This window comes from Crassostrea angulata, chromosome 5 (assembly GCF_025612915.1).
Source record: "Crassostrea angulata isolate pt1a10 chromosome 5, ASM2561291v2, whole genome shotgun sequence".
Classification (NCBI taxonomy): Eukaryota; Metazoa; Mollusca; class Bivalvia; order Ostreida; family Ostreidae; genus Magallana; species Magallana angulata.
This window is the reverse complement of record NC_069115.1, coordinates 2,010,001-2,029,756: the sequence shown is the minus strand read 5'-3', so window position 1 is coordinate 2,029,756 and position 19,756 is coordinate 2,010,001. Positions and strand designations below refer to the sequence as shown.

Sequence of the window (19,756 nt, the reverse complement as noted above, 5' to 3'; positions counted from 1 at the left end):
CCATATAATAACTATTGGACAAGTAAGACACTTGTATGTAATGCTGAAATCCACTTTCAAACAACTGGGTCAATGACCTACTTTTTTTGCTAATGGCCAATCAAATTATTGCATAAATTCAGCGTTGTAAATTTGAAATTTTAGGAGGTAATCACATATTTCGACAATATTTATTTGTTAATCACATTAATAAAACATAACATTGTGTGTATCTATTCATAAAGGGTATATTCTTAAAATTGAACTAAAATTTTTACATGAAACAAGCCCGTTTTAATTTTATGCAACTCGAATTTTCTCTGTTTCAAAAAAAAAGTTCATAAAAAACAACAAATTTTCATTTCAATGTTAAAAAAAAATTGAATGATGATAATTCTTTATGGATAAGCTATGCATGTAAACTGCATCCTAAAGAAAACAAAATTAAAAAACAAAGTGGGTGTCAATGATCAAATTTTTGAGATATTCATATGTATTTTCATTCCATTCTCTTAAACAGTTGAATAAAAGACAATAAGAAAAATCTGAAAGATTTTCTTTGTGACATCTAGTTTGATAATTTTTAAGGCAAAAATAATGGATTAACTATTTTAAAAATTAAAATTCTTACATTCAAAATTTCGAATTTTCTCTGCATTTCTCTATTTTATCCAACATGTTTTTTTTATTTGAATAATAAGAAATACTATTACAAAAAAAAATTCATATCAATTTTAATTTACCTGACACATTGTTGTAAAAAATATATAAATGTTAAAATATTATGTAATAGAATTTTATCACAAATCAAAAGAATATATTACTGATGATTATATACAAAATCAATACTGACATATAGCTTCTAATGAACAATTCACAAATTTTGTATGTTCTATGCATGTGAACAAAATTCATTTTTATAATGAATGATATATAACATATGTGAATATAAGAATACGTCCAATAGAAAAAAAACATTGAATTTCATTATGTTTTGAAAATTGATATCATGATCAGACAGAATATCTTATTCAGCTTTCATTCAAAGACATGAAAAAGTTTGTGACAGAATCAATTATTTTTTTAAACTTAGTTACTCTAACTGAGCTGTTGCCACACTGTTCAGTAAATAGAGCATGGATACCATCAGCACTTCTTAAGTGTGCTAGTCTGAGACATTCAAAATCTAGACCACTGCTTGCAACTTTCTTAGCCATTTCAGCACTAAGTACATTTTTATCTACCAGACATTGCAAATTTCTTTTCACAACCTTTTGGTAACAATAAGCACTCAATGCATACTGAAAGGTACATGTAGTACATGAATGTTCATCATCACAAAATTGAACAGTGTCAAATAACCTTTTTAACATTAAAACGTCTTCTACAGCATCATGTGCATTGTAGGTACATTGAAGCAACACATCTGATAAATGTTGTTGCCTATATGAGCACAAGTTAGGATGGACAAGTTTGAATAAATATTTGGTATCCAAAAACCCTTGCACGCAATGTGCCATCCGATCTAACAAAGAGAAAGAATCTAAAGCATGAAATAGAACATAGACATCAAAACTTTTGATATTATGGCCAACTAAAATAACACCTGCTTGCTTTTCAATAAAGCTTAAACAGGATTCAAGTGCACTTGATATTGAAATAGCATTCACTTTCCTCTCATTGTGATAGAGGGCTCCATTATTAAGCTTTAGGCCTGTAACTTCTGATGCAGAAGGGGTAATTTGCTCCTTTGGCATGACATAGGTGGAAAATGTATCATCCCCACAGACGGCAGCCACCTGCAGAATATGTGATGTTCTTGCTAAAATGAAAAAAAAGCATCAACATAAGCATTTATGTCACATGAGTCAACTTATAAAAACAATCCTTTGAATTAAATCAACCAGATTAATATTTTGGATAATTAAAAATTCATATGCATCAATACCAAGTCCTGTTGTTTCCAGGTCAAAAAAGACAAGACTATGGTCTTTGATTGATGACAAACTCTGAATTTGTGGTACAGATGATGGTCGTGGTATTTCTTTTACCGCACTGTTTGGATCACCAATTCCAACTCCAGACATATAAGTCAGACCCTCTCTTATTTCTTTACATGATGTGGTCTGGCATCTACAAAGGCAACAAGATAATCAATATCATTAACTGACTAATTCAAACTAATCTGAACAGTTTCACATTAATGACCAATAAGCAGTGAACAATTCATTAAGCTTGCATGCATCAGATATGCACACATTTTTTTTTATTGTCAACATTACTGTATATATATCAAATAAGTACCTTACATTAGAACTGACTTATTTTTAGATAAGCTAGTTGTTTGTAACAATTGTCTGATATAATCAATGAATTAATCCTCATCTTGAATTGGTAGGGAGAGTAGTACCGGTAATGTCATATTCAATGCATAAAACCTTATAAAAAATAAAGAGAAAGATTTTATTTCAGAGACTCACTTCTTGGCTTTCCGTTCTATTCTTCTCCTCTTTGCTTTCTTTGTTCGTGCAATATAGCATGTCTTTTCCGTGACTGTGAGTCTCGAAGATAGCAAAACTTTTTTGTGTGCTTTCCTGGGGAAAGACCCACTCTTCTGTTCACCTGTTTAAAATATGATATAGTATTATGAACAAACTCATTATTATATATATATATATATATATATATATATATATATATATATATATATATATATATATATATAGAAAATTTGAAAAACGAAAGACAACACAGAGTAAAACGTTAGCGCTTTCATTCAATCTTCAGACGTTTTTAAAATAACAATTACGTTACTTGGTGACGTCTACAATACAATGACGTCATAGTTAAAGTTAACGTAGTAGAGGGATATTTCCGCGTAATCTATAGGGTAATTCAATGAAATATATACACAATACATAAAAAAGTTAAATTATAGCAGTCTGTTGAGGCAAGGTTTTAAAGTTTGAATAAAATGTTTTTCTTTTTCTCTTCTTTCCGTTGCACTCTCTGTAAAAAGTTTATAAAATGGAAACACTTTAAATTGCCCGCCTCCGCATACATCGATGTGCTCGCTGAGTTTTATTTTCCGGTACTCTGGGTCTTTAATTTGCTGTTTATGCACCCGGATTCTTGTTCTTAATGTTGTCCCAGTTTCGCCGATATAAAATTTGTTGCATCCATCACATATAATGGTATATATTAAATTTTTGGAATGACATGACATGTCCGAATTTACGTGGAATTGTTTTCCTCTGAAGTCAACCGAGCTGCCTTGTTTTAAAAACGGACACGTGCCGCATCGTATGTCTCCACATTTAGATACCGTTTTTATTGACGTATTAATTGTAGATGGACAGAGTATTCTCTTAAGGTTCTTTGGTTGCCTTTTACTGTTAATAAACTTGAGTTTGGTTAAAACGCGAGCCATATCTTCATCTGTTTTGAGAACTCCGTTGAGATGATTGACCACTGGAGCTATATTCGGGTTCCTAGGGTTATGGGTAGTAACAAGCGGTAATATCTTGGTTTCCTTGTTGTTCTGTAAAATTGGATTAATAAGATCCTGTCTATCTATTCCTTTGGCCTTCATTATTCCGTCGTTGATAAGGTTGATAGGGTAATGCTGGCCAGTTAAAAATTGTTTTAATTCGTTGAGACGCTGATTTCTTGTTTCCTCATCACTGACTATTGTACATATTCTCCTGGCAAGGTTGTAAGGGATGGCCCTCTTTATATGTCGTGGATGGGACGATCCAAAATGCAAATATTGATGAGTATCTGTACTCTTGTAGAAGATATCTGTAGAAATTTTATCGTTCTCCTTCTTGACTAGAACATCTAAAAACGGAATTTTTGTGGAACTTTTTTCTAATGTGAATTTAATATCTGGATCTAGATCATTAAGAATATTGTTCAACCTTTGTAATTCCGAGTCTTCTTTATTCCATATGATGAAACAATCATCTAGATATCTTTTCCAGTTCTTTGTCAGAGTCTGGCTGAATTCTTCACCGAATTCCTCCTTTGTCTTTTTATACAGACTTTCTTCTAAAAATCCTAGGCATAATGTAGCGTATGTTGGGGCCATTTTAGTTCCCATGGCTGTACCTTTGATTTGATGAAAGTATTTGCCATTAAACGTAAATACATTATTCTTTAAAACCAAGTCTGTAGCCTCCAATAAAAACTCCTTTGTAAATCTGTTATCAATGTCCGTTCTGCATTTATCAATCCAGAAATTCAAAGCTGTAAGTCCTAGTGTACTGCTTATATTAGTGTACAAGTTGACTACATCCACGCTTACTAGTTCAGCATCAGGATCCACTTGTTCCGGTAGATATCGTAGAAAATCTAAGTCATCCCGGATGAAACTTTTTACATTTTGACATAGTGGTTTCAAAATGATATCCAATAAATTGCTGAGTCGTTGGGTGGGTATATATATATATATATATAGTAATGATTTCTTTCTCAATTTGCAATATACGAAATTTGCATAAATGGGTTATGAAGTTCCTAACTGTAAACAATACGGAATGTATTTCGCATTATAGAGTTCTTAATAATGGTTAAGTATAGTATTGAAAATAGTTAAGATTAAACAATTGCAAAAATAATCTGAAATACTGTGTCAGTCCAGGTGTCCTTAAAACTTAACTGAGCTTTACAGCATATATATCTAGCTTAATTACCTCTACTACATAGGTTTGTCCTGTGTTTTTCTCTGCAACGCTTGCGGCAACTCTGTAATTGAGACTTGCAGAACTGCTAAAATGATGGTTCTTTGGAGCTTTCATGGAGACAGTTTTATTGAATGACTCGTTGGCCTGTGTGCTTCCTAAATTTGAAAGTTTAATACTGTACTTAAGAAATTTAGAGCAAACTGTTTGCAGAGATTCTTGGAGATGACTGTCCCGCATGGGTTTCCCATAATTAGGCAAGGCAGTGTATTTTTGTTTTGGATTGTTTACATGGGAACACCAAGAGTCACTGCATGAGGTATGATCACCAAACGGATGCTTGCCAAGTGCATCCAAGCCCTTTTGTATGCCATCTGGATTTCCTCTGTTTTGAGCCAACATGTAATTAAAGCATTTCACCAAGTACCGGACTACTTTGGTACTCAACGATTTGTGTTTTGGTTGCAAACCATACAGATTTGAAGAAAATGTTTTCCTAATATGATTCCTGTCACTTATATCTTCGTAATGTTGTTATGAATGGTAATTCTTAGATGGGAAAAAGTAGTTGTGTCCTCATCTGCCACAACTTTGGTAATGTTGACCCCTTTGTCCACCATCTTGGTAACCATATCGACAACCATATCTCTTTCCATTGCTTTAGAGCTGCCTATAATTACGATAATAATAGATATTAATAGCTTACGTATAAAAAAATATATACATGCATTATTATGCATTGATATCTCTCTCTCTCTCTCTCTCTCTCTTTCTCTCTCTCATTATTATATTCATAGCAGAAAGAAGACCCTACCTTCCCAGTTTTTTCGGCAGTCATGATCTTTGGGGACTCTACCAGCTTTTGTAGCATTTTCACAAATCCTGCAAGATTTTGAGCGTACCTCATAATCAATGATTTTCCCTGTATGCGATCCAATCGAGCAATGGCCTGAAAATTAAAAAAAAAAAACCAACAAACTTACCTTTTATTTCGTGTAGTCATGCAGATGAAATTTAAGAATTATAATAAAATTAAATAACTAATTAAATATTATCATTATTTGTAAACTATCTACCTAATTAGATATTACCGGTACATGTAAATTTGAAAGAGTTACATGTAATTAACTCATATGGTTTACTTGAATTAATTATCTGTTATCCCTTCATCATGCCTATGGTACTACCAATGATATTCATCCATTAAATTGTAGTTTTTATATATTGTAAATAGGTATTTTCTCTACTATTTAATTTCAGTTATGAGAATAAAGTTCATTAATATCACTGTCATGAAATACTCAGGAAATACTTGTACTGGCATGAAGACCACTGAGGATTATATATTTGCAGCATGTGACTTAATTTTCATGATTTTCTGAATTATGGAATATACCGACTTCATTCATTGTACAAACAAGCAATTCTGTGAAATTACATATCCCATCAAACCTTTATAATCTTTATGATCTATGAGACTTAGCCCCAGGAAATAAGAATTTCACAGTACATGTAATATGTCGCACAAACATATAGTATTATCATATGTTTCTCTTCTTATAATACAATAATCATAACTGACCTTTAACCCTTAATAATGATTTTAATTGAATAAACCAAGTAAAACTTCATTCTTAAAAAAAATCATACCAGAGAGACTGTCAAAAGATCGCCCACTGCCCCACTTTTGCCAACCAGCATCGACACTGACTGTCAATTCATCTGTACCCTCACTCCTAAAAATTCCCCAAACAAGTCATAATTTAAGTAAAATAAAATGGGATTTATTTTTAAACACTATGAATTTCAGCTCTGATAGAACCTTCATGAAATAATTGTGCATGTATATGTATTATTATGCAGTTTTTCAACAAAGACAATGAAGCATTATACAAAAATAAAACCAATTTTTTTCAAGGATATATATTGTACCAGTATTTTATCTGCATGTTTACATACTCTAAAGTTGCCTGAATTTCCTCATGAAGGCTGATTCTTTTAGTGTCCTCTGCAACTTTCTCCATGACTGTTCCCAGTTCATTTTGCCTGTTTTGCAATGTTCGGGTACTAACTGTAGGGATATTCAGAGATGATAAAAGAGCATTCACCTGAGAAGGCCCTATGCCTGAATGCATCATTCCTGAAAAATAAGATTCATGTGTATTTCATGACTTAAGAAAATATTAATGACAAGAAGTTGTTTAAAAATATTACTGTATATTATATTTTGTGGTGGTTCAATTTTCGTGGTTTTCGTGGGTATCCCTCTCCACGAATTTACGTCCTCCATGAAAACAAGTTTTGTACGAGTTATTTTTCTTACTTAAACTGAAAACCATGCAACAAAGCCACGAAATTGCATCCCCACGAATAAGCAAAAAGCCAACATTCCACGAAAATTGACCTCCACGAATTTAAATGATTCCACAGTATATTGTACCCACAACCTTTTATAATATCAGTTCATGTATTCAATCAGTCAATCAAGAAATTGTACCTGTGGCAAGCTTAGTATTTGCATCCCAAATTTTTCCATGGCGTTTTCCAGTTGGTATTGTATTTAAGTGTTGACATATGGTGTTTTTGCATTGGACTTTTAAAAAAGAACCTAATCCACATGTCAATACTCCTATGGAATGCGAAAGATGGAGTGGAATGCCACATTTTTCACATCCTGAGAGGCCATCTGCTAACACCCCTAACTCAACAACCCTTCTTCCCTCTCTCCATGATGAGTCATACCTTAAAAAAAATTGTTTTTTAAATAATGTTGAATGATTCTTTATAAACAAATCAAAGTTTGGTAATACTGAACAAACACAGGCAATGACAATTTAGCTGCAGGTCTGTAGCTCCTGGTTTAAAAAAATTTTGGATGGGCGACCTAAGAGGTACAGTCTGGAGTGCCACCCATTGAAAAAATTGTGTTTTTATTGTGCACAAAAATGTGCACTAGTTTTGGACTTATTAACCTTACTTATACGCAAATTCTGTGAAAACAAATAGCACCCTTAAATTTTTCATGCAGATCTTTTATTTCTTAACATGCCTCAGATTTTCTTTGCAACATGCTAGCGACCTCAGAAAATCAAGTATGTTAAATCTCGAGTCACCATTTTTACATGTAAACAAACTGCATCACTTTAATTTACAGGATTGGTGATGGTGTTTAAAAGATTATCAGAGGCTTCAAAGTAAAGAGACAATACCAGTACTGTAGTAAATTGCATAAAGAATTTAATAGTACTAATTATTTTCACAGAATTTGCGTATAAATAAGGTTCATCAGTCACGTTGTTGTGCGCAAAATACACATTTTTTTCCAGTGGGAAGTTCCCAGGTCACCCATCTGAATATTCTCAGACCAGGAGCTACATATACAATGTACTTGCAGCTATAAATAAATTATGTAAATTAACCAAAATCAAATGAGGTATTTTTTTTTTTTTACTGTTTTACATTTTTATATAAATGAAGAACATGACTTATATGTAAAGATGCTACATGCATAATGCTTTTCTCTTTATCATGCATTACAACTGTTTATGCAGACTTCAAAAATGTGTATTTACTGTAAGCGTGGTAAAATTTACTACATTAAATTATCTATATAATATATGATAGCATGAGTTATTCTCCTAAATTTATCATCTGAAGCAATACCTAGAATTTTCCAAATCATTGAAAGAGACGGAAACGTCGCTGCCTGCCGGTTCTGGCACATACATCAGGCCATCGTGATTATGTATACCGGTAGTCTGAGCATCGTCGGTCTGTTGAATATCAGGAGAATTCTCCCAATAATTGTGATCATCTGTGGTCTTACGGTCGGTCCAGCGACTAGCGAGAAGCCGAGAATTGCTTTTATATTGATTTGACTTCTTTAAGAAGCCTTGCTTCTTCCAGCGTGGCATGATTGTAAATTACCGTGAATCAGGTCGAAAACATTTTGACAGACGATTGTTTACATGTTACCGCGCGCTGATATACGGCATATGTCGTAAAGAGTTTAAAATCCTTTGTTTGATAAATAATAAGACAACAAAGATTAAATTAAAGAAGAGTTTAAATTAAATAACTTATATGCATAAATCTAAAATATAACTTTTCTTCTTTCGGATCTTAATAAATTTACGTCATCATTAACTACGGCGACCCGTTTGTGTTAAAATATCGTGAGTAAACAACAGCCTTAAGGATGACGTTTACTCAGAATGAAAAAAAAATCCACTGATGATAATGAAAAACGATCTATTGCGTGTTATAGACCTTTGCTTGTATTGTTATTTTTCACTTTCAAAAAAGTAGGTCAATGACCTACTTTTTGAGTTAATGGCCATTGAATATTTATTGAAAAATCAAGAAAAATCCCATACAATATTACACTACGATTGAGATTTTCTTAATTATAAAATTATTACAAATAATAAAACACTTTAAAAAATAAGATACAGTTTATGAATGGTAGTGGCACTAAATAAGTACACAACATTAAGATTTCAAAAACAATTAAAAAAAATAATCCAGTCCGGATTTCCTCTATCAGTTTTCAAATCCCTACCCATTTTTGATCAAATTTTACAAAAAATTGAATGATGATAATACAAAACTTGTATGGTTTTGAACTACTTATATTGACCTTATTCTGTTGGCATAAAATTTATATGAGGTCAATGATCAAAATTTTGAGATATGGTGTCTTTTCTCGTTTTTAAGCATTTTTCAATAATTTTATAATTCGTGCCATAAGTTTATTTTAATGAATAAGTCAGGTAAAACCAACGGAAAATTTGCAAAATTACATAGACTTAAATATAAAATCCTAACTTTTAATATAAGACTACTGCCAAAAAACTTTGAGCAGAAAAAAAAATCTGCAAAATTTAGTCCGAATTTCCTCTGTTTGGCTAAAAGTCAATTTTTGTTTGAGCCTAATTCCATAATAAAGTAAAAATTTTGAATGTTTTGTCAATAATAATTCATTTCATTAATACTTTTTGTGTTTAGAACAAATTTTACTCATTAGATTGAACTTTATAGCAATCGGAATTTGAGAACTCAAACCCTGAGTAAACAACACCCTTAAGTACACTTAGAGGGTTCTTCAATCTATTCATACCGAAAGGATCTGAGGCCCCTTCAAGTAGTTATTGCCCCTGAAAGTATTTACATTCTTATAAAATCACTTCCAACGTTTTTATTATTTGTCATAGAGCTTCGAACCACTTGGGATGGAAGCGTGTACCTTGGCCAAATAAAATGACATAAAGTTCAAAGGTCAAGGTCATCTGAAAATCCGTTAATTAATGAGTTTTTGGATCTCTTTTGTTTAGTGTAGTAAAGATAAACTTTTTCATAGATGTAATAAGAGACATCTTAAGAAATTTTAGAGTAAAGCCCCTTAGCTCCTTCTCTAAAATAGTTACAGACTTATTGCCCCTATTTACGAAAAACTTGATATGGCTACTCCTCTGAAACCATAAGAGATAAAAACTTGGAAATTTTACTGATGTCTTCAATACATTTAGAGGATTCTTCAATCTATCATACCAAGAGGATCTGAACCCCCCTTATGGTAGTTATTGCCCCTGAAAGTATTTACATTACCATAAAATCATTTCTAAATTTTGTATTAATTATCAAAGAGACTTCAGACCACTTGTGATGGAAAGGTCTACCTTGGCCAAATAAAATGACATAAAGTTCAAAGGTCAGGTCATTTGAAAATCTCTTAATTAATGAGTTTGCAGATCTCTTTTGTTTAGGATGGTAGAGAAAAACTTTTTCATGGTTGTAGTAGGACATCTTAAGACATTTCAAATTAAAACCCTTTGATCCTTACCATGTGACAATTATAGAGTTATTGCGCTATTTGTACAAAATGCTTGTTATCGCTACTCCTCATTTACCGTTAGAGATAGAAACTTGAAACCTTTACTAATGTATTTATTACACTTAGACGCTTCTTTAATTTTTTCATACCGACAGGGTCCAAAGTCCTTTTCTAGCAGTTATTGCCCCTGAAAGTTTCAAACATTCAATAAAAAACACAAATAAATTTTAAATCAATAATTATAGATACATTGGACCACTTGGTATTGAAGCGTCAACCTTCTCAGATCAAAATGACATAAAGGTCAAAGGTCAAGGTCAAGCAATAAAAAATTGCATACTTAATGGTTTGACACTTTTGTATGAAGCAATGCAGAAAAAATACTTCATTCTATTGAACCAATCTTATTTGAAACATAAAAAAAACAATAAGGTGGAAAGACCTCTAATTGTTCGAGTTTTGTGTTGCTTTCTTTGCAATCATCATAAACAAAAGAAAAGGGGTCATGGATATGAAAAGGGGAACTGTTTGGGGCAGAGAGAAAAAGTTATGAACTCGGTATCAATTCTACAATAGAATAATTAGGAGAGAGAAAAAATGTGATGTTGGGATATCCTAGGTGTTCGGTAATACTCATTACATTATGGCCCATTGTTTAAACAAAATTAAATGAATAAAGTAACATTTGATAAGAGTAGTCAGTTTTTCCTTAGTTTACAAAGAAACTGTTCTCTATGAACATATAAATTTACACATAAGATAAATTATGAACAATGATAAACAACAAAATTACCCGTTGAGTATCAGTTTTCAATTTCGTCACTTTTGGGTATTTATTTTATTATAAATGGCAAGGTAAAGAAACCGACTCCACCATATTGTCCAGATATCAAAATTCCCATTTAAAAACAATCAGTAAGGGAGAAAAAAAGGTAAATTACTTATATCACATGTAATCGTATGTTAACCGGATGTTGACAATCGGTGTATAAAATGTTAAACCTATGCCGGTTGAACCGGACAATTCCTACATGAAGTATAAGAGTTCAATGCGAGAAAGAACAATATCTCAAAATGGATGAAAAATAAATATTTACAACCTTATAATGCATAAGTTGTGTTTATTGTTTTGACATCAATGTCACGACAGCATTCACTTTTACGCCATATTCGCGGTAGCTGTCCTGCATGCTATCGTGAGTTCTTTTTTTACTGTCCTTTGTCCGTTCGACGGTTGCCATACTTTGAAAGTTTGTCGGGTGATCACCTACTCACTGCGCACTTCACTCGATTTAATTTTTTTCAGATTGAAAGTATAAACTGGTTAATTTTGCACGTGTTAATCAATGAGTTCGTGAATATTTTGACTTACTACACCTAATTTTGATGTTTCAAACCGTCCCTTATATAATTTTTGTCATTTTTTTCACAACACCCAGGAAATAAAAAAACAAGTCTACATACCACCACCGGAACCGGAAAATCTATAAAATAACACATGCATATAACAAAATGTTATATGCATGTGTATTCGCCTATTTTGTGCAATTGTAAAGTCTCCTTAACAAAGCAGTCTCATCATTAGGCTACATGGATCAAACATTACATATGAATATGATAAAATGCTTAATTATTTCTAGTTCTAGAATGTCACGGTGTCTCCAAGGGGGCATAACCTATATATAATTTGATGAGCAATGACACAACGAGCAAGAATAAATTATATGGTTTAGGGATGAAGATCTAAAAAGTTAGCAAAATATACAGTGTATCATCATTTCCTTTTTCATAAAGGGGGGGGGGGGGTTAAAGACAACACCTGTGGGTCATGTACATTACACGATTTGATGCATCATAATGACATAAGCAGATATTTTTGTATTTTCCTGTTTCATGGGGTCAGAACAATCCCATAGGGTCATGGCCCACATTGTATTTGATGCATTATAATACATTAGGAAAGAAAGACCCCTTTCTTCTTATTATAACTCTTTTGAAAATGAGAAGTCTCTACACTTACTTATACATGAGTATGTAATACACAAATTTAATACAAAATTGTTACAGGGTCAGTATGGGGTCAACTCAATAGTGTAAGTCTGACAAATGAAAATATAACTTTTGCAATAAAAATGACAGAAACTTTACAAATGCGATAGAATAGGTAACGATGATAAGCTTATTTAAATATTAAAAAATGATGATACGGTATGCTAGCAAAGGGAGATCACATACTTAAAAAATGAAAGTAATACTTTTGTACATATTGGAGTCTCATAATATCGTGCTACTATACATGTATTATGCTTACCTTTATTGTGCAACATCATAATGATAATCCAATTAGAGCACAATATGAATCCCTTTACCTGATCATCACAAAAGAAATGTTTATGCATGTTAACTAATCTTTTTCTGCATCTGCAAAACACATACATGTATGTATACACCACCTGAAACCCATCAAATCGACGAGCTGGGTTAAACAAGTACCCGTTATTGAGACCTGTAGACATGTGTTGTGTACGTAACTTCAGACAAAGATTAGTCATTTGTAACATGCATGTATTTTTATGACCTATTCTTCAAAACACCATGCACTATTTTATTAGGTAAATAACAGCTTTAAGGTATTGCAGGACACCTGCATATTGTGATGTATACTTCCGAATGAAATGAACAATAAAGTATAAATATAATATTTTCCCCCAAAATAATGTTACCTTACATTGAAGCGCAATGGGTTAGAGCAATTATATGTCTGTAAGGACATTGGAGTCTGAGCTGTATTTTTGGTAATTTCACTATTGGTATAAATGGATTTTCATGAGAGGGGAGGGGGAGAGATGGTCGGGATCCCTCACTCCCACCCCTTTTCTTAATCCATGCACACGATTATGTACATGTAGGCACAGAATGCAAATCTCAAACCGGCAACAACCGCGGAGAGGGGGCATAATTTAATTTTGTTTGTAATAATTATATAGACCATTACTTCTATGACATGAAGTGTTAAGATTATTGATTAACTTAAAATTCACATCCAAACAGTTCCACCCCAAATTGCACATAACGTGCTGCTCATGTGTATTATCATATTGGAAGGGATCTCATCTTTCAATTTTCAAATGTATTACCGGAGCTTGCATGTAGCCTTCATTTTTAATTAAACTGGTAAAAAACAGTGTTATTTAGGGGAAAACACTTGGTGCAGGTATTACTGTCTAATGAAAGCATCTAGTTTTGAAATCATTTTTCAATAAGAGTACTTGTCCTTTGGAATTGAAGTCACATTGAAGTCTAGAGGAAAATAAAATGACAAATGCCAATATATAAAGTAAATTATATGCTCATATTTTAACGTTAAATGCTTATTTTTGGGATATCGTCGGTCCTATAACACACCACGGCGGTGCAGAAAATTTGAAAACCGCGCATTTGCGCGCTATGTTAATTTGTATTCACAGCTTTGATGTGTATGTTAATTGTATGAAGTGTATGTGTATTGTCAGTGTAAAGCCTTTTTATACGCTCTTAGTAAGGTATAAAACATGGTACAGCAGCGTTAACATGTTATTTAGTTCGCTTTTGTGAATAAAATATTATAGTGGTAAAAATTCGTAGAAGAATATTACCGAATAAATAAAATGTTATAAATTTATTTCGTTCTCTTTCAATGTTATTTGAAAAATGGGGAATAAACGATAAATGTAAATACGTGTGTAACCTGTTATGATATTTTTGTCATATTGAAACTTTTCAACATGTTATCAATTTATTTTGTTTTAATTTAATGTTATTCACGATATTGAAAGATTACAATTAGAATAACAATTTGTAAGATTTAAGGACATGGACTGCATTATGGTTTATTCTTGAGAATCATTGATTGACTTTAAATGCATAACATTATTTTTAAATGCACATTTTCTCAGACTACTACTAAAATTTTAAAAAAATATTTTGTCACCATAATTTTCTAATAAATCTGGAAATGTTTTTTTTTATTTTCAGATACTATAATTCGACTTGTGGGTGGTGATACTAAATCTGAAGGTCGTTTAGAAGTGTACAAATTTGGAAAATGGGGAACAGTGTGTGATTATTCACCAAATGATAAACTGGCTGCTGTTGTGTGTCGGTCATTAGGGTTTCCTTGGTAATGTTGACGGACAGAAATTTAATATTATATTGGAAAACATCTATTCTATAACTCAAAATAAAAAAAATAATGTTTGTTGTTTTCCTTTGGTATTAATCATTTTTAAACGTATCACAACTAGGCATTTTTTTTTATTTCAATCATCAATTTAATTACTAATTTTTCCCAAATGGAAATTAACTCTGAGAACTTAAACGGTAATAATATTGTTATGGTTTTCAAACATTCAGGAATACATCAGAAGTGTATGGAAATGCTGTCTATGGTCTAGGATCAGGTCCTATTTGGCTGTCCGGTGTTAACTGTGAGGGATCTGAGATAAGTATAGATGAATGTCAGCACAGCGGGTGGGGAACCCATAACTGTTATCACTGGGAGGATGTGTCCATCAACTGCAGTCCTAATGGTACGATAAATAGTGTTATTATTTCTTGTCGTGAAATAAACTACAAATGTTACGTGCCTCGGACACTGAAACCCAGAAAATTCATTCTTTGGACAAATTAAAGATTTTTTAGTATGTCTTTAAATATAGATAATCAAATCAAAAGGAATTTTTAACAATGCCTTATTGTTAATAATGTATATTCATATAAAAGCATAAGTTAAGTTAATTCACAATTAAGAACATGCTGTTTATTACTAGGTATGTGTTAGCCATTAAAGATAGCTTTATTCAAACAACTGTACACAAGCGATTTGAATAAAACGTGGTTTGATATTCTGTTATTGCTATTAGAAAGATATATGTAATATCTTATCAAAAAATTTATGATTTGTATAACCTGATGTGTATGATGCTACTCACAATACACATGTAATTAAATACCTTTTCTAATGGATAATCCGTCATTAGTTCTATTTTTTAATTATGCATCATATCAAAATATTTCTTGATATATAATTGTATTATGCCAATTTTTGAATTTCTCAGCGTTGAAATGCAGTTGCAAACCAATAACTATTTTCTAAGATTGATAATGTATGATCTTTCTCATGAAACAAGTCATTAGCGGATAGGAACTGTTTACAATTTAATTCTTTTGAAACGAAAACACATGGTGATAACAACACAGATCATATGTAAAATCCTGAGTTAGCGATTTTATAACTGTTAACACTATAAAAATTGAATCATTCAAACAACAGACCATATATGAGACTATGATCTTGTGTAAACGTTTTCTTCTTTTGTTCATGCTACTTGACATCATATCAATGCATCAGCTACTATTTACACTCACAGCATTATAATGAAGCGATCTTCAGACATTTGTACAAATCAGATAAAACTTGGACGCACTAAAAGTAAAAGTGAAGTTATGTTATATGATTGCTCCAGCGACGAAGTCTCCTTTTAAAAATGTACGATTTCTTTTTTTAACAATAAAAGCAACTTTCAAATACAAGGGTAATCAAATAATACGAAGAAAACTGTGTTGTTTATCATATATTTTTCATTAAAGTCATAACTAACAGATTAAATTATGCAACGAAACATATTTTATTAAACATATTTTATTCATATACAAAGTTTCTTTCCATTTGATGAAGAGGTATTTTGGTTACACGATTTTATAATCAACGTTTTCTATCCACGGTGCACGGTAACGTTGAAAACATAATGTCAAGAGGACGCACGCACAGTTAATAGAAATAACCAATCTTTATAACACGCTCAGTCTTTTGAAATCTTCACTATACAATTTAAATCGGCACTATATAAGTTTTTTTTTCTCGAAGTTTTCTTATTTTTAACGGCATGTCTCTTCGTTTAAAGTTAGAAAATGCCTTAATGTCAGATGACATTGTTTGTTCTTTTGACAAAATATTTACAGATATTCTACTCCTTTCGTTCTGTTTGATGTCTAAAATACAGCTACCACAACCTCCACAAAATGTGTAAGAGTTAAACACTAATGTGCCAATAAATTTTTACTTTTTCCACCATTGAGCATTTTCACAGCTTTTATCACAGGGCGAAGACAATCTTTAAGCAAGTCCTAGAAGGTGGCTTAAAGTTGGCTTAAAGGATATACAATCTTTAATCTTACTTTAAGTCACCTTTAAGCTGAGCTTATAGGTCCTTAATGTCCAAACTTCTTTACGTGACCTTTAAGCCATCTTTAGGCCACCTTTAAGCATCTTTAAGTGGCATTTACGCTCCCTTTAAGTTGTCTTTACACCATCTTTAAGTTCCCTTTAAGTCAAGTTTGATCAAGCTGAACACATTCATTTTGAAAACATATATTAAATGCAAAAGCTCTTTAATAGGGACGGGAGGGGGTGATCCGAGTGATGATATAATATCCAAGGAAGGGGGGTGTGTGTTCCAGGCGGTTTTAATTGTCGCTCCATTAAACACAGATCGCTATCATCAACACCGCTCCGATGAACACAGATTGTCGTTATGAAATTCTTTATATTTATTTTGTTTTTTGGTTTCAAATTTATTGTGGGGGTGAACGCAGTCTCTGTATCTAAATCTGTGCATGAAATTATATTAAAGTATGTTTGTTTTCTATTATGAATTAATATCTCTCTCTCTCTCTCTCTCTCTCGCTCTCTCTCTCTCTCTCTCTCTCTCTCTCTCTCTCTCTCTCTCTCTGTTCATCCGGTTATTAAACAAAATAAAGAAAATGAACCAAAAACGCATGATTTAATTTAATAATCGGTTTAAGGTATGTATTTTTTTTTTTGGCAATTTTAATTATTTCTAGGTCTAATTCTAGATCTGCTAGATACATGTTCAAGATGAAACGACTCTCAACTGCCTTTGTTATATCGGGCAGGATATTACTGCTTTGTTTGTCTAGACATAGTTTTGTTCGTTTGTGTATATCTAATTAGAGTCTTTTGTTTGTCCAACTCAAGAAAACCCCTGGAACTAACACAGAATATACAAGATATACACAACATGTGTGTACGTCAGGGTTTCTAAAAGTGTTGAAATCTTAGTATGTACATGTACGTGTATACAATACGTCTAGTGAATAACAGTTTATTTACATTTGTAATTCATTTTCAAAGTATTATTTCCTAACTCTGGGTTTTAAAAATATTACGTCTACAAATTAAAGATACATTTATGTAAGAGTAAAATCTAGAGGCTTATTAATTACTGTACTGGTGATCATTAATGGGGGTTAAATATTTAAATATATGTATAAGGGTAAATACGTCACATACTCGGCCTGGTACATCATAAAATTGTATGTACAATTATACATCATTTGCAATTGCCACATGCAGTAAATACGTCACCGGTAATTGGTAATATTGTTTGTTATAGAATTGATAGTCTAAAAATGATTACATGTAAATATTTAAACATACTGGAACGGCGCTGTGATCATGAAAACAAGGTAACTGCGTAGAAATAATACCCTAATATTTTCAATGGATTAATTAATTTTATAGCTAAATGATTTCATCCTCTTCCTTGCTTTTCATTAGGTTGGAATTAAATGAACGTATACCTACTCAGTTTAAATTTATTGGCTTTGTAGGCCTGCTAGTAAGTTTTCCATTTAGGTATAATATATTTTTTTTTCATTAAAGACCACGTTCCGTATTTTATTATAAATACATGCATGCATATAATTTATAAATTATATAAAAATTATTCAATTGATTTTTACAAACTGAATGGAAGTCAAAATCTTTTCATGTAAGAATACACATTCAATACATTCATTCAATATCGATTAATATATAGGATATAAAAATCTCCTCTGCCTAATATATAACTTGCCATGGCGCTGAGGAAGTGAGGTGATGCTGGTAAACAAAGGGTCCCGGGTTCAATCCTCGTCTTGGGCGTTTTTATTTTTTTTATTTTCATTTTATTTTCTAGAACAAAAACCGTTTTTGATACCGTTTCTATCATAAAGTTAATACATTTTCTTGGTAAATAAAGCACAATATTGAATTAAAAGATTTTTAATCATTAATTATTAATTTTTAATAAAATAAAAGATCTTGAATGGCTTAAAGGTGGCTTAAATGTGGCTTAAAGGTAGCTTAAATGTGACTTAAAGAAGTTTGGACATTAAGGACCTATCAGTTTTTCTTAAAGGTGGCTTGAAGATAGTCTTTAAGCTGCCTTTAAGCCATCTTTACGCTTTCTTTAAACCGCCTTTAAGCAACAGATATAGTATAAATGTGGCTTAAAGATCGTCTTTAAGCTAACCTTAAGCACCTTTAAGCTATTTTTAAGGAGAACTTAAAGATGGTCATTTATCCTGTGTTTTGGCTATTTTTACGAAATAAATCAATACTGTTTATACTTTTCGTTGCACCGTGACGTCCAACGGGGTCAACATTTTAAGTCAATTTTAAGGACGACTCTATGTCTTTAGTTATTGATATCTGTTCAACAAATCTATAAATCCGGTCATTATATGGTATATAGAATGTCACGGTAGTTCTTAAGGATCCTCGACACATCAAAATTTTATTTTATGGAGCGATAGAGAATCTTTTTTGAAACATGATTCCACAAAACAGAGATCAATATCGGCTTTCAGTTATTCTATACGAATTTTTTTGTATTTTTTCAGTGAAATAGGAAAAACTGTTTGGCAGACAAACAGAATATATTAAAGCTTTAAACTTGTTGTCAATTAATGTGTAATATAATTATAAATAAATTCATGCCAAAGATCGTTTGGTCAAGTGTTAAATTTCTTAATTAAAAAAATATTTCTGAAAATCAAAATTGTAATTCTTTAATATCCTTTTAATCTATGGATAAAATTTTAAAAATAACATATAGTCACATAAACTATTTATTAAACAATAATATTTTACAAAGAAAATTTGGAAATTTTGGAAAAATTGCTATTTATCAAATTTTTACCGATCCCGATTGAAAAAAAACTGATCCCGATCAGAATTATTTTAGAATTGAAATTTTACAAGTAAACTGCAGTTTTTTTTCTAAGTAATTGATATAAATTATAAAGTTAGTGAATGACGAAACCATTTTACAGCTAAACAACCTGAAATTGTTGCAAAATTCTGATTCATTCTAACTTTATGTGATTTCGTTCGGGATCAGTTTAATTACAATCGGGATCGGTTCGATTTTAAAATTTT

The 19,756-nt window shown here is 31.7% G+C and overlaps 2 pseudogenes; one reads left to right on the top strand and one right to left on the bottom strand.

Annotated features, from left to right (window-relative positions):
• The window catches only part of LOC128183616 (deleted in malignant brain tumors 1 protein-like), a 492,435-nt pseudogene that overhangs the window by 452,343 nt on the left and 20,336 nt on the right, over nt 1-19,756 (top strand).
• LOC128183436 (uncharacterized) lies at nt 1,011-7,273 on the bottom strand (annotated as a pseudogene).